Source organism: Otolemur garnettii, unplaced genomic scaffold (genome assembly GCF_000181295.1).
Source record: "Otolemur garnettii isolate 467f Iridium unplaced genomic scaffold, OtoGar3 scaffold00005, whole genome shotgun sequence".
NCBI lineage: Eukaryota > Metazoa > Chordata > Mammalia > Primates > Galagidae > Otolemur > Otolemur garnettii.
The window spans coordinates 42,730,853-42,743,272 of NW_003852400.1; the positions used below are offsets into that span (position 1 = coordinate 42,730,853).

At 39.4% G+C, this 12,420-nt stretch overlaps 1 pseudogene; it reads right to left on the bottom strand.

The window, feature by feature from the left end:
* Positions 1-9,107: 9,107 nt before the first annotated feature.
* Positions 9,108-10,606, bottom strand: LOC100947611 (annotated as a pseudogene).
* Positions 10,607-12,420: the final 1,814 nt, after the last annotated feature.

A 12,420-nucleotide genomic window follows, 5' to 3' on the forward strand; every position in this document is an offset into this window, starting at 1 on the left:
AGTTGGAGGTTGCTGTGAGCTGTAATGCCACGGCACTCTACCCAGGGGGACAGCTTGAGGCTCTGTCTCAAAAAAAAAAAAAAAAAACAAAAACAAAAACAAAAATCTTACATTTGAGTTTTGTTCCTTATTCCTTAAACTATATGCTGTACATGCTGGGCATGGTGGCTTACACCAGTAATCCCAGCGTTTTTGGAGGCTGAAGAGGACTGTTTAAGGCCAGGGGTTCAGGACCAGCCTGAGAAACATAGTGATACTCCATTTCTTTAAGAAGAAAATGAAACAAATTAGCTGGCTGTGGTGGTGCCAGCCTATAGTCCCCGCTACTCAGGAGTCTGAGGCAGAAGGATTGCTTGAGCACAGGAGTTCAGGGCTACAGTGAGCTATGATTATGCCATTGCACTCCTGCCTGGGCAACCAAGAGAGACCCTGTGTAGGAGACGCCAACATCCGAGCAAGATGATCTGCAGCTGAGGGTGGACCTCGGGCCATTCCTCCACCGGAGTTCCTTGTGGGAGGAGCCCGTGCCCTCAGCACGTGGTCATTGTTAATTACTCCCCCACCTGTGTTGTTCTGGCTCAATAAAAGGCTGGTGTGGAGGTTCATCCGGGCTACCCGAAAAGTAAGGGCTAGCCCGCCTTCCACAAGCTTGTACTTCTAATCTACCTCTCGCCTGGTTCCTTCCTGCACTAACCGAGACCCAGGGCCATAGGAGCCCGAAGGGTCGCGATGACCTTGTCTCAAAAAAACAAAACTATACATGCTATATGCTTATATTTAGATATGAATAAATTAGGGTTTATACATATGTATAAGCAAGAGGTTTTTTCCATATACTTACATTGTCTCCAAGGGGTCACAGAATGTGACCGTCACTTTCTGTCAGGTTGCCTAGGATTCACATAATGAAAAGCGGAAGTCTTGGCTAAGACTTTAACCCACTTGTGTGTATGCGAACATGTTGCCAGAGGACAGGGAGTATGACTTGGTAATGGTACATCTTCCTCAGTGTTGTCACCACACATGGACCACACGTTTTCTGGATGGAATGCCAACACTGTCCAGAAAACACCACACTAGGCCTGCTTGGACTTTAGCACCCAGGCTGTTTTGTCAAGTTCATTCCTGTGTGGGTGGGTGCCCTGGGCATTGGTGACATGGTTATTATTAACAACTCATTAATCTCATCTAGGAGGAGGAAAAGGAGGAAGAGCTTGCTATGAGCAGTACTAACTGGCTATGTATTTTAGGTACTTACATGTTTTTCTCACAATCTTACAATGTAATTATTTTTTTCCCACTTTACAGGGGAAGAAATTGAGGTTCAAATAGCTTCTCCAAGATCATAAGCTATTATACCTTTACAAATCTAAAATCCTAAGAGGAAAAAATTCCAACTCATTTATTTCTTTTCTTTTCTTTTTCTTTCTTTCTTTCTTTTTTTTTTTGTGAGACAGAGTGAGACTTGTTTCCCCAGGTAGAGTGCTATGGCATCATCGTAGCTCACAGCAACCTCCAATTTTTGGGCTCAAGTGATTCTCTTGCCTCAGCTTCCTAAGTAGCTGGGAAATAGGTGCCTGCCACAACCCGAGGCTAGTTTTTCTATTTTTAGTAGAGAGGGGGTCTCACTCTTGGTTGACCTGTTCTCTGACTCCTGAGCTCAAGGAATCCTCCCAACTTGGCCTCCCAGAGTACTATGATTATAGTTGTGAGCCCCAACACCCTCTCCAACTCATTTCTTATTGAAAAGCAATGAGTTGCCAGGTCCTACCTGAGAGGTGCTGTTCAGACAAAATTCTAAGGTTGACTTTATTTCTACGAATCAGGGTGTTAGAAGTTTAACAAAGTGAACAAACCATGTCATGAACGTCTGGTAAAGTCAGGGTTCTTTTCTTTTTTTTTTTTTTTTTTGAGACAGGGTCTCACTCTATTGCCCAGGCTAGAGTGCCACGGCATCTGCCTAGCTCACAGCAACCCCAAAGTCCTGGGTTCAAGTGATTTTCCTGCTTCAGCCTTCCAAGTAGTTGGGACTACAAGTGCCCACCACAACATCTGGCTAATTTTTCTATTTTTAGTAGAGACAGGGTCTCTATTTGCTCAGGTTAGTCTCTAACTCCCAAGCTCGAGCAACCCTCCCGACTTGGCCTCCTAGACTGCTTGGATTACAGACATGAGCCACATTGACCTGATGACTTTATTTTTGGTATGAATTTAAAGGGTACATCAGAAATTTTGTCACGTGTATATATGGAGATCAAGGCAGGGCATATAGGGTGTCCATCACTTGAGTACATTATTTTTGTAAGTATAGTCACTTTACTACACTAAATTGAAACATTGGATTTATTCCTTCTATCTTATTGTATATTTGCCTTTTATCCCACTTTCATTTATTCTCCCTCTTCTCTCCTTCCCTCAATCTAACCCCATCTCTGCTATTTATCTTCCCACTCTCTACCTCCATGAGGTCAAATTTCTTAGCTCCCACATGTGAGAAATATTTGTAATTTTGTGTCTGGTTTATTTTACTTAAAATAATGACCTGAGTTCCATCCATGTTACTGCAAATGACAAGATTTTATTTTTTTAATGGCTGAATAGTGATCCATTGTGTGTATATACCACATTTTCTTTATACATTCATCTGTTGATAGATATTTAGATTGATTTCATATCTTTGCCATTGTGAATAGTGTACTACAACAAACATTTGAGTATAGGTATCCTTTTGATATATGAATTCTTTTTCTTTAGATAGATACCCAGTAATGGGGTTCTTAGAATGGCATTTCCATTTTGTAGAATTTATACTATTTTTTATCGTGGCTGCATTAGTTTACATTCTCATAACAGTATAGAAGAGTTCGCTTTTCTCTGGGAGGCCAAGGTGTTAGGATCACTTGAGGCCAAGAGTTCAATACCAGCCTGGATAACATAGTGAGACTGTTTTACAAAAAATAAAAAACTTTAGTCAGATTTGGTGGTGCACACCTATACTTCTAGCCACTCAGGAGGCTAAGGCAGGAGGACCACTTGAACCCTGGAGTTTGAGGGTACGCTGAGCTATGATGATTCCACTACACTTAAGCCTCGGTAACAAAGTGAGACCTTGTCTTTAAGGAAAAAAAAAAAATCACAAAACAAAAACCTTTCCTCTTTTCTCTGTATCCTTGACAATATATTTTTGTTTTGTTTTGTTTTGTCTTTTAGTAATAGCCATTCTGATTGCCGTAAGATGGTATCTTATTGTGGTTTTAATTTGCATTTCTCTGCTGATGATTAGTGATGTTCAGTATGTTTTATATACCTGTTGGCCATTTGTATGTTTTGAGAAATGTCTATTCACATCTTTTGCCCAGTTTTAAAATGGGATTATTTATCTTTTTCCTTTTGAGTTGTTTGAGTTGCTTGTATATTCTGGATATTAGTCTCCTATTGGATGAATAGTTTGCCAATATTTTATCCTATTCAGTAGGTTGTCTCTTCACTGTTTTGTTTTGCTGTGCAGAAGCTGTTTTGAACTCAGGTTATGAGATGCCTCCAGCTTTGTTTTATTGTTAAGGATAACGTTGGCTGTTTGGGCTCTTTTTTGGATATTAGGATTGTTTGTTCTATTTCTGTAAAGAATATCATTGGTATTTTCATAGAGATAGCATTGAATATGTAGATTCCTTTTTAAAAATTGAGTCCTCCATTAGACTCTAGTGTTTTCTTCTATACGATTGTCTATTTGTAATTTGGGTTCTTCGTCTTCTTTTTTTTGAGACAGAGTCTCACTTTGTCACCCTCAGTAGAGTGCTGTGGCATCATAGCTCACAGCAAACTCAAACTCTTGGGGTCAAGTGATTCTCTTGCCTCAGCCTCCCAAGTAGCTGGGACTACAAGTGCTCACCACAATGCTCTGGCTCAGGTTGGTCTTGAACCTGCAAGCTGAGGCAATCCACCTGCCTCAGCCTCCCAGAGTGCTAGGATTACAGGCATGAGCCACAGTACCCAGCCTTATAATTTGGGTTCTTCTTGCTGGAGAGGGCAGTTTTCTGATGTCTTTGAGTGTTCATCTTGAACTAGAGTCTACTCAACTTTTAAATACGTTATTCTGTGGTTCACATACACTGTTTTCAGTAGTGGTTTTGTGCTGGCTGAAGAGCTGCCCTATAGGAGATTACTAGAAACTCAGATCCTTCTGTCCTTGCAAAGCAGACATTTCTTACTTGTCCACGTCAAAAGATAACAGTATAGTTGCAACTTCTTTGTTTACCAATCTTTAGTCTTTTTAAAAAGTGTGGAATTATAAAATATATGTTGTAAAATGTATAGAAACAAAATAAAAATGGGAAAAGTTTATCACCTGATTCTAGCAATAAACAGAATGATTGGGTTTTGGAGGCAGGTAAGCTTAGATCCAAACCCTGAGTCTGACGTTGAGTACCTGTGCAACCTGGGTGGAGCTACTGAGCCTCATGGAGTCACAGTTTCTTTTTCTGAAAAATGGGTATATTTTCCTAATATCCCCAACCTGTAAACAACCTAAATGTTCATCAGTGAGTGAATGGATAGACAGAAGCAGATCAAAGCTGGTTTATCCATTACACTGGAAAATTTATTCAGCAATAAAAAAGAATGAACTGCTGATGGTACTATAAAATAGACAAGACTCAAAACTCCTTATGTTACGTGAAAGAAGCCAGATACAAAAGAGCAAGGGGCCACATAGTGTATAATTTCATTTATACGAAATGTCCAGAAAATGAAAATTTATAGAAGCAGTAATTAAATTAGGGGTTGTCTGTAGCTGGGAGTAGAAACAGGAATTAACTGGAAATGGACATGAGGGTTCTTATTCGGGAGATGTAAATGTTCTCAGACTGGACTATGGTGATGACTGCATTGTTCAGTGAGGTTACTAGAAATCAGTGAATCATACACTAGAAGCCTATGATGTGCAAAAATTCCACAATAAAGCTGTTTTTTAAAAAAAGGATACGAACTAGTCATCCACGTATAGCTGTCTGTACTAAAAAAGGATTCATGGTAAGGGATTAAAAAAAGATATAATCTGATTTTACGGTTAATGTTTAAATGAGGATATCTGTTAAGCTCAGTGCAGGATTTTAGCATATGAGAGCACACAAGCAGTTGCCTGCTACAATAATAGCTAAACATCAACCACTGTGGACAGGAAAGGAAACACCATAAAAGGAAGTACAATAAAATGTATCTTTCTCTGCAGGTATATTTCATATAGGTCAGATCATCTTGTGTAAGTCCTGTCTCTTGCCTTTACTCCATTTATCATAATTTCTTTTCTTTTTTTTGAGACAGAATCTTACTCAGTCTCTCAGGCTAGAGTGCAGTGACATCATCATAGCTCAAAGCAACCTCAAACTCTTGGTTTGAGGTCTCTTCAAGTGATCCTCCTTCTTCAGCCTCTTGAGAAGCTGGAATTATAGGTGCCTGCCACCGCACCTGGCTAATTTTTCTATTTTTGTAAAGATGTTGTCTCATTCTTGCTTGGGCTGGTCTTGAACTCCTGGCCTCAAGAAATCCACCCACCTCAGCCTCCCAAGTGCTAGGTTTACAGGTATGAGCCACCACACCTGGCCCATTTATCATAATTTCTTGTGAAACATCCTATAAGTTTGTCTCAAACACTCCATGATGGTGTTGAGTACATCATATGGCTGTACACAATTTAAGCATTTACTAATAAACACTTAGCTTTTTAAATTTTTCTTTATAAATGCCACATAACTTTAATGAATATCTTTTGTTCTTAGGTTTTAAGTTATTCATAGATATGATCGGAAATCCAAATAAAATAGAATTACAGGATCTGAGCATATGTACGTTGTTACTGCTGCTGCTACATGTTTTTACCAAATGGCATCCCTGAAAGTTTTTGCCATTTATACTGCCAACATGCTGCCAAATCCTGATTTCATCACAGAGTGGCACTTAACATTATCTATTTTTTAAACCTTGACTACCTTGATAGTATCACTTGAAAAGTAATACTGTTTCTTTCAACTGAAATCTCAGTGGATGCATGTTCTGCATGTTTATTAGATACGTCTATTTCTGTGAATAGTTAGCTCAAGTTCTTTGTGCCTACCCACTTTTGGGAATGCTTCTTGTGGACAGGTATGAACTCTTCAGCAGGGATGTTGATTCTTCCCTGTTGCATTTTTCTTTCAGATTGTTGTGTTCTCTTTAGTTGTAGTAATAATGGGTAGTCATTTTAAATATTTATAGAATGAAGATCACTTTGTAAAACAGATTTGTAGAAGATTTAGAGATGGAGATGAGAGCAGAGAATGGAAGGGAAAGAGAGAACACCATATTCTTTGCCTGCTTTATAATTTAGCCTCAGTATATAGAAGGATGTGTGGACCTTTTTCTTTCTTGGCTTTTTTGTTGTTTTTGAGACAGAGTCTCACTCTGTCACCCTGGGTAGAGTGCCATGCTGTCATCATGGCCTCTAATCCTAGCACTCTGGGAGGCCGAGGAGGGTGGATCGCCTCAGCTCACAGGTTCAAGACCAGCCTGAGCCAGAGAGATACCCTGTTTTACAGACACCTCAGTCTCCTGGACTCAAGTGATCCTCTTGCCTCAGTCTCCTGAGTAACTGGGACTATAGGTGCCTGCCACAACAACCACCTAGCTTTTCTAATTTTACTAGAGATGGGGTCTTGCTCTTGCTCAGGCTGGTTTTGAACTCATGAGCTCAAGGGATCCAGCCTCAGCTTCCCAGAGTTCTAGGATTACAGGCATGAGCCACTGTGCCTGGCCTGATGTATGGCTCTTATCACAAGTGTTACCTTCACAGTCACAATTTACCCATCACAGTTCAACAACCACTTCCTAATCTATGACAGCAAAAGACTGTCAAAACTCTAAGAGTCCTCTAGCCCTCAAAACTGACTCAGGATTAAACTGAAATCCAGGGCAATGCCTGTGGCTCAGTGAGTAGGGCGCCGGCCCCATATACTGAGAGTGGCAGGTTCGAACCCAGCCCCGGCCAAACTGCAACCAAAAAATAGCCAGGTATTGTGGCAGGTGCCTGTAGTCCCAGCTACTTGGGAGGCTGAGGAAAGAGAATTGCCTAAGCCCAAGAGTGGAGGTTGCTGTGAGCTGTGACACCAACACACTCTATAGGGGGCAACAAAGTGTGACTCTGTCTCAAAAAAAAAGTTTAACTGAAATCCAATACTTGTGGTAACATTGTCCTCATGTTAAGTTTTTCTCAGGATCAAAAGATCAAACCATAGTTTGGTAATATCTCCTTGATCAACAAGCAACTTAACAGGGGTTTTAATTCTCATTCTGGATCTACCTAGAAGTGGAAGTGTTAGATAATTATTGTGCCCTTTGTCAAGCGTATATATTCAATAGACATAAACCCTGAGATTTATCATCATTTGTTTTGAAACATCCATACTTGTATTGATTCCTATTGTAGGTAAGAATTCTCTACTCCAGGGGCAGCATCTGTGGCTCAAAGGAGTACAGTGCCAACCCCATATGCTGGAGGTGGCAGGTTCAAACCTAGCCCCGGACAAAACTTCAAAAACTGCGGGGAAAAAATAATAATAATAATAATTCTCGACTCCAGACCTATGTTCTCTGAAAACTGCACTTTGAGAACCGCTTCCTAAAAATGATTTATTAACATGGAGGGAAGTGTTCACTTTAGAATTGGTGTTAGTACAAAGTGAACATATCAGAGTATCTTTAAATATACAATTGTTAGATTAAAATAATTGAAAAACAGATCCTCAAAGATAGCACTAGTCATATGACTTTGGGAAAGTTACTTTATTTCTGAATCCGTTTCTCATCTATAAAATAGAAAAACTTAAACTGTTAATCTAGGCCTTTATGATAGATATAACAAATTGCAAGTAACCAAGCCCATCAGAAATATTCAGATATTTCTTAAATGGTAAGTCCAGTGATTTAATTTTTTGTAGATTGGATTTAGGCAGGAAAATGGAATAGTAAGTGGTTTCTTGCTGTTTGTTGAAGCACTGTGCTTTTACCTTCTTATCAAACCTTCACAACACTAGCTGTTACTCCCATTTCAATGATGAGGAAACTGAAACTTAAAGAAATTATTCTGCTTTTCACACAGTGATCCACATGCTCCCTGGACTCGTTTCTGTATTTCTTCCATGTAATTGACGCCCAAATTGTTATACTCATTATCCAACTGTCTACCTAACATGTCTGCCTTGATGATTAATAGGTTTGGAAAGCAAGTTCCCATCATTGTCTCCCCAGATCTTCCCCATTCAGTAAAATGACAACTCCATGATTTTATTTTTTCCCAGAATTTCATTACTTTTTATTATATACCAACGAGTTTATATTTTAGTTCCTTACAAAGAAAATGCTAAGAAAATTACAATCACATGTTATATGGTTTTAAATCATAATTCCAGATTTCTTTACATGTGAGATGGAATGGTCCAGCAGCTATGTCCACTGTCACAGACTTTAGTTCCAGTCAAACTAGTCACACACAAAAAATGTCTCAAATACAGTAAAAATGTACACACAAAGGTAATTTACAAGGACAAATAAGGAATGTAATTTATCTTGGCTGTGCTTCAGAAATTTAGGGTCAGTAGCCTTAGTCAAGGCACAGAGCAGAAGAGGTGAGCACAGCTGTCTCCAGGAGTGGGCAAGGTATATATAATCGTTGATGAGGTATGCATGCACGCAAGGATTTCAAACTGCTCAGTCTTGCTACGAAAATTGAACCGAGTTAAAAGGAAATGCTGTGGCTTCCCCCACTATCCACCTCTGGATCAAGTCCATAATCTTCATATAGAAAACAAAATTGGCAAGGATCTCCAAAAGTAAATCACTATTTCACTAAACAAAACAAAAGGCGTCACTAATTCCAACTCTCGGTTATGCCTCCTGGACTAGAAGCATTTTGTAGACAAAGGAGTGTTTCACAAAATTGAAATGTCATTCAGGTGAAGAACAAGACATTTTCCACAGACACTTAAAAATTTCAAACTTTCAAATGGCCCTTACAGCTGAACCATTTTATGTTACAGTAGTGAGGTTATAGGGATCCTTTGGCAGCAAATGCCGATTTAAAGGGCACGGGGTCTCTTCGGGTTGATTTGTTTGCTGGCTTGTTCTTCATGCACAGCAACATGAAAAAGATTTTACTTTATCCTGCAGCTCAGTTAAAATGTCTATTTTTTGCTCAAGAATAGCTTCGAGTTGTGTGGCATATGAATCTACATTATAGTCTACTTCTTCAGTCATCTCTAGGAGAGCTTTTTCATCTTCTAACCATTGAGGAGATTCCATTTGTGAGACAGTGTCATGGAAAGTAAACGATTGTGGAGAAACTTCTTCATTTTGTTCACAAAGAAGTTTCAGATCATCTCTCTGAGGTGAACACCCCACACCCCACTGTGTCTCTAAGTCATCAATCTGGTTTGGTGGATGGTGCATTATTGGATGAACTTCACCAGCAGTGGTCGGATCTACAGTCTGCTCTTTCACCCTATTTGCATATCTTAATGTATTGACAGTATTTTCACAGGATGCCATTCCTGGTGAGATTGTGGCAATCATGCAGGTACGAAAGTGTTCACCTATGAATGAATCTTTTAACACTTGAGTGAGTTTTCTCGCTTGGAAAGGAGTATGAGTTCTCTTTCCACCTAAAGGCTCTGATGCACTGCTGGAGTGCTAAAAGGCTTCTATTAATTTCAGCACCTTCAAGCCTAGTTTGCCTGTCTGCACTGGAAGTATCAGCTCCTCTTTCGTTTCCAGAAAAATCGATGAGAGAAAATTTGCCATTTAGTTTTCCTTTCCTTCTAAGAATAATCTGAAACACTGCATGGCTTCGAGATGAATGGGCATTCGCAGGTGTTTGACCAGATGTTCTGCAACTGTTGCCAATGTCAGAGTTTTAGTACATCTTCCACACATTTGACCTCTCAGTCCTGTGATACCACCTCTTGAACCTTTTGTTTTCCATCTTCTAGAACTCTTAATTTTGTTTTCCTATTCAGCAAGTCAAACACCTTTCCACTGTAAATTTCAAAAAAGGTTGCATATACTTGAAGTTCCAGCTTCTTATAGTTTGGCTTCTTTAGCATTAAAAAGACATCTCGAGCTGCTAGTGCATAGATTCCTTTAGAACAATCTTGGTTCTTCCCTGAAAAGTCACCACCCATAGCAAGAGTTTTTCCACTGCCGGTCTGCCCGCAAGCAAAGCATGTAGCCATTCCTCTTTCAAATATAGTTTCCACTAGTGGTCTAGCAGTAAACCTGTAAACCATTTCATTAGGACCTGAGTCATCAAAGGCATAATCAAAACGAAATGTTTGGTTTTCTAGGTACCTTGTTAAGTCTACTTTTGTTTTGGTTCATGTACCATCACAGCATCTTTACTAGGGACTGTTATTACATCAAGTTCTTTCATTTAAGTTTCTTTTTTATTGAGTGGCCATTTTCTTACCCAAACACATATTCTGTGTTCATCAGTGGGATCTGCTGTTGTTAAGGGTCTATAATCCAAACTTTCTCTGAAGTCTCTGATCATACACATAATTTCATAATTTGGGTTTGTAGCATCGACACTCCTCATATCACAGTCTGATCTTTGTCAAACAGACTAAAACATACACTGGGGGAAAGAATTCCTATTCAATAAATGGTGCTAGGAAAATTAAGTAGCCACATGAAGAAGACTGAAACAGAATTCACACCTCTCACCACTCACACACATTAATTCATGACTTAAACCTAATGCACGAAACCATAAAAACTTTAGAAGAAAATGTTGGAAAAACTCTTATAGAGTTACCTCAGCAAGGAATTTATGAAAAAGACCCTATCTCACTTTATGCCTCACATGAGAATAGCCTTTGCAGACATTTGAACTTTTTTTCATTGCCTTTCATCAGGGATAACAGGATTTCCTTAAAATTTTTCACAACTAATTCCAGGCTTTTCTCTAGATTTTATTGACCAGTCTGGGTCATATTAAACTATCTAGTCTAACCATTGACAAAAGAGCCTGGGACTGCCATAATTGTAGTGGTTTGATCATGAGATTTATTCCCTATACCCGGACATATTGCTGCTAAAAATCAGGGGAAAGGAGATGGATTTTATGTAGGACAATAAGTGATTGTTGAAGCCATTAAATCACAGTTTTAGATCTGTGAGAACATGTGAGCTATCTTTATATGGAAGGGTAGGCAGGAATTCTGACCATTTTACAGAGGAGGAAACAAAGGTCCAGAGAGATTCCCTAATATGCTATTGTCATGTAGTAAATTAGAGAAGGCCCAGTGTGGTCTAACCAAGTCCTGAGTTCTAAAGAAGAGTATCTGGGCTTAGAGAAGAAGAGTATCAGAGAAGGAATCAGAGATCCAGAGATTCATTCTCAATCTGCACACAAAAGTTCTATGACCTCAATAGGTTCTGATCCATATATGGGTTATTACCTCTTAGAGCCTCAGTTTCCTCACCTACAAAATGAGAAGTCCCTTCCTTGCTCCAGAACTGTACTTGGACCGATTCATTATTAAGACTCTTTTCTTATCTGCTGAAGTCAGCTTAAGCTAAGAAGCAGGAGTTTATTAGTGGACTTCGAACCTTGCAGAGCCAGAAGAGAAAATTTAGAAAATTTCTTTTCAAGTGATTTTTATAAAAGTCCCCTTTTGTTCTAAAAGTAAATACATAAAGATGATCCATTTAAACCTCAGTCTATTCCTGAAGCTTCCCTCTGGGCTCTGTCTTTAAACTCTTCTAGATTCTGGTTTTACATCTGAAGAACAGAGGTGTTCCTCAGCAGGTTGTCTGTTGCTCATTTGGAGATCAAGTCCCTTGTGACTCCACAGTTGGAAGCTGCCACTGCACAGCCGTTTGTAGAGCCCACTGCAGTACTCTTCATAGCTTGGGGCTCTAATATCCTGAAGCGTTACTGGCCGGGGTCCCAGAACACACAGTTGCCAGGCTGCATTCATTCTCAATTCTGCTGTTGGCGTTTCTGACTCCTGTGGGCTATCTTCTGTATGTTGTCTACCTAAGAGACTCAAGGGTTGCTGTTGCAAGAGTGACTTTATGGGAGCAACGGGAGGAAATGGGGTTTAATAACTTAGAGAACATTGCATTTTAAGTTCTACACCCATACGATGTATTTTCAACCTGCTAATTTCATAGATCTGGACCTTTCTGCAGTGTTGAAGTTAACATTTAATAATCCCTTACTTTTGGATTTTTGTGGATAGAAAATTTAAAGTGTACTTCCTACTCTCTCATGTGATTTTATAATTAAGAATAGATTAAGTGACTTGCACAAGGTCATTAATCTGGTAAAGAACAGCATTTAGATTAGATCCTAGGGCTACCAGGTTGCTTCTGAAGCATCATGCCAGG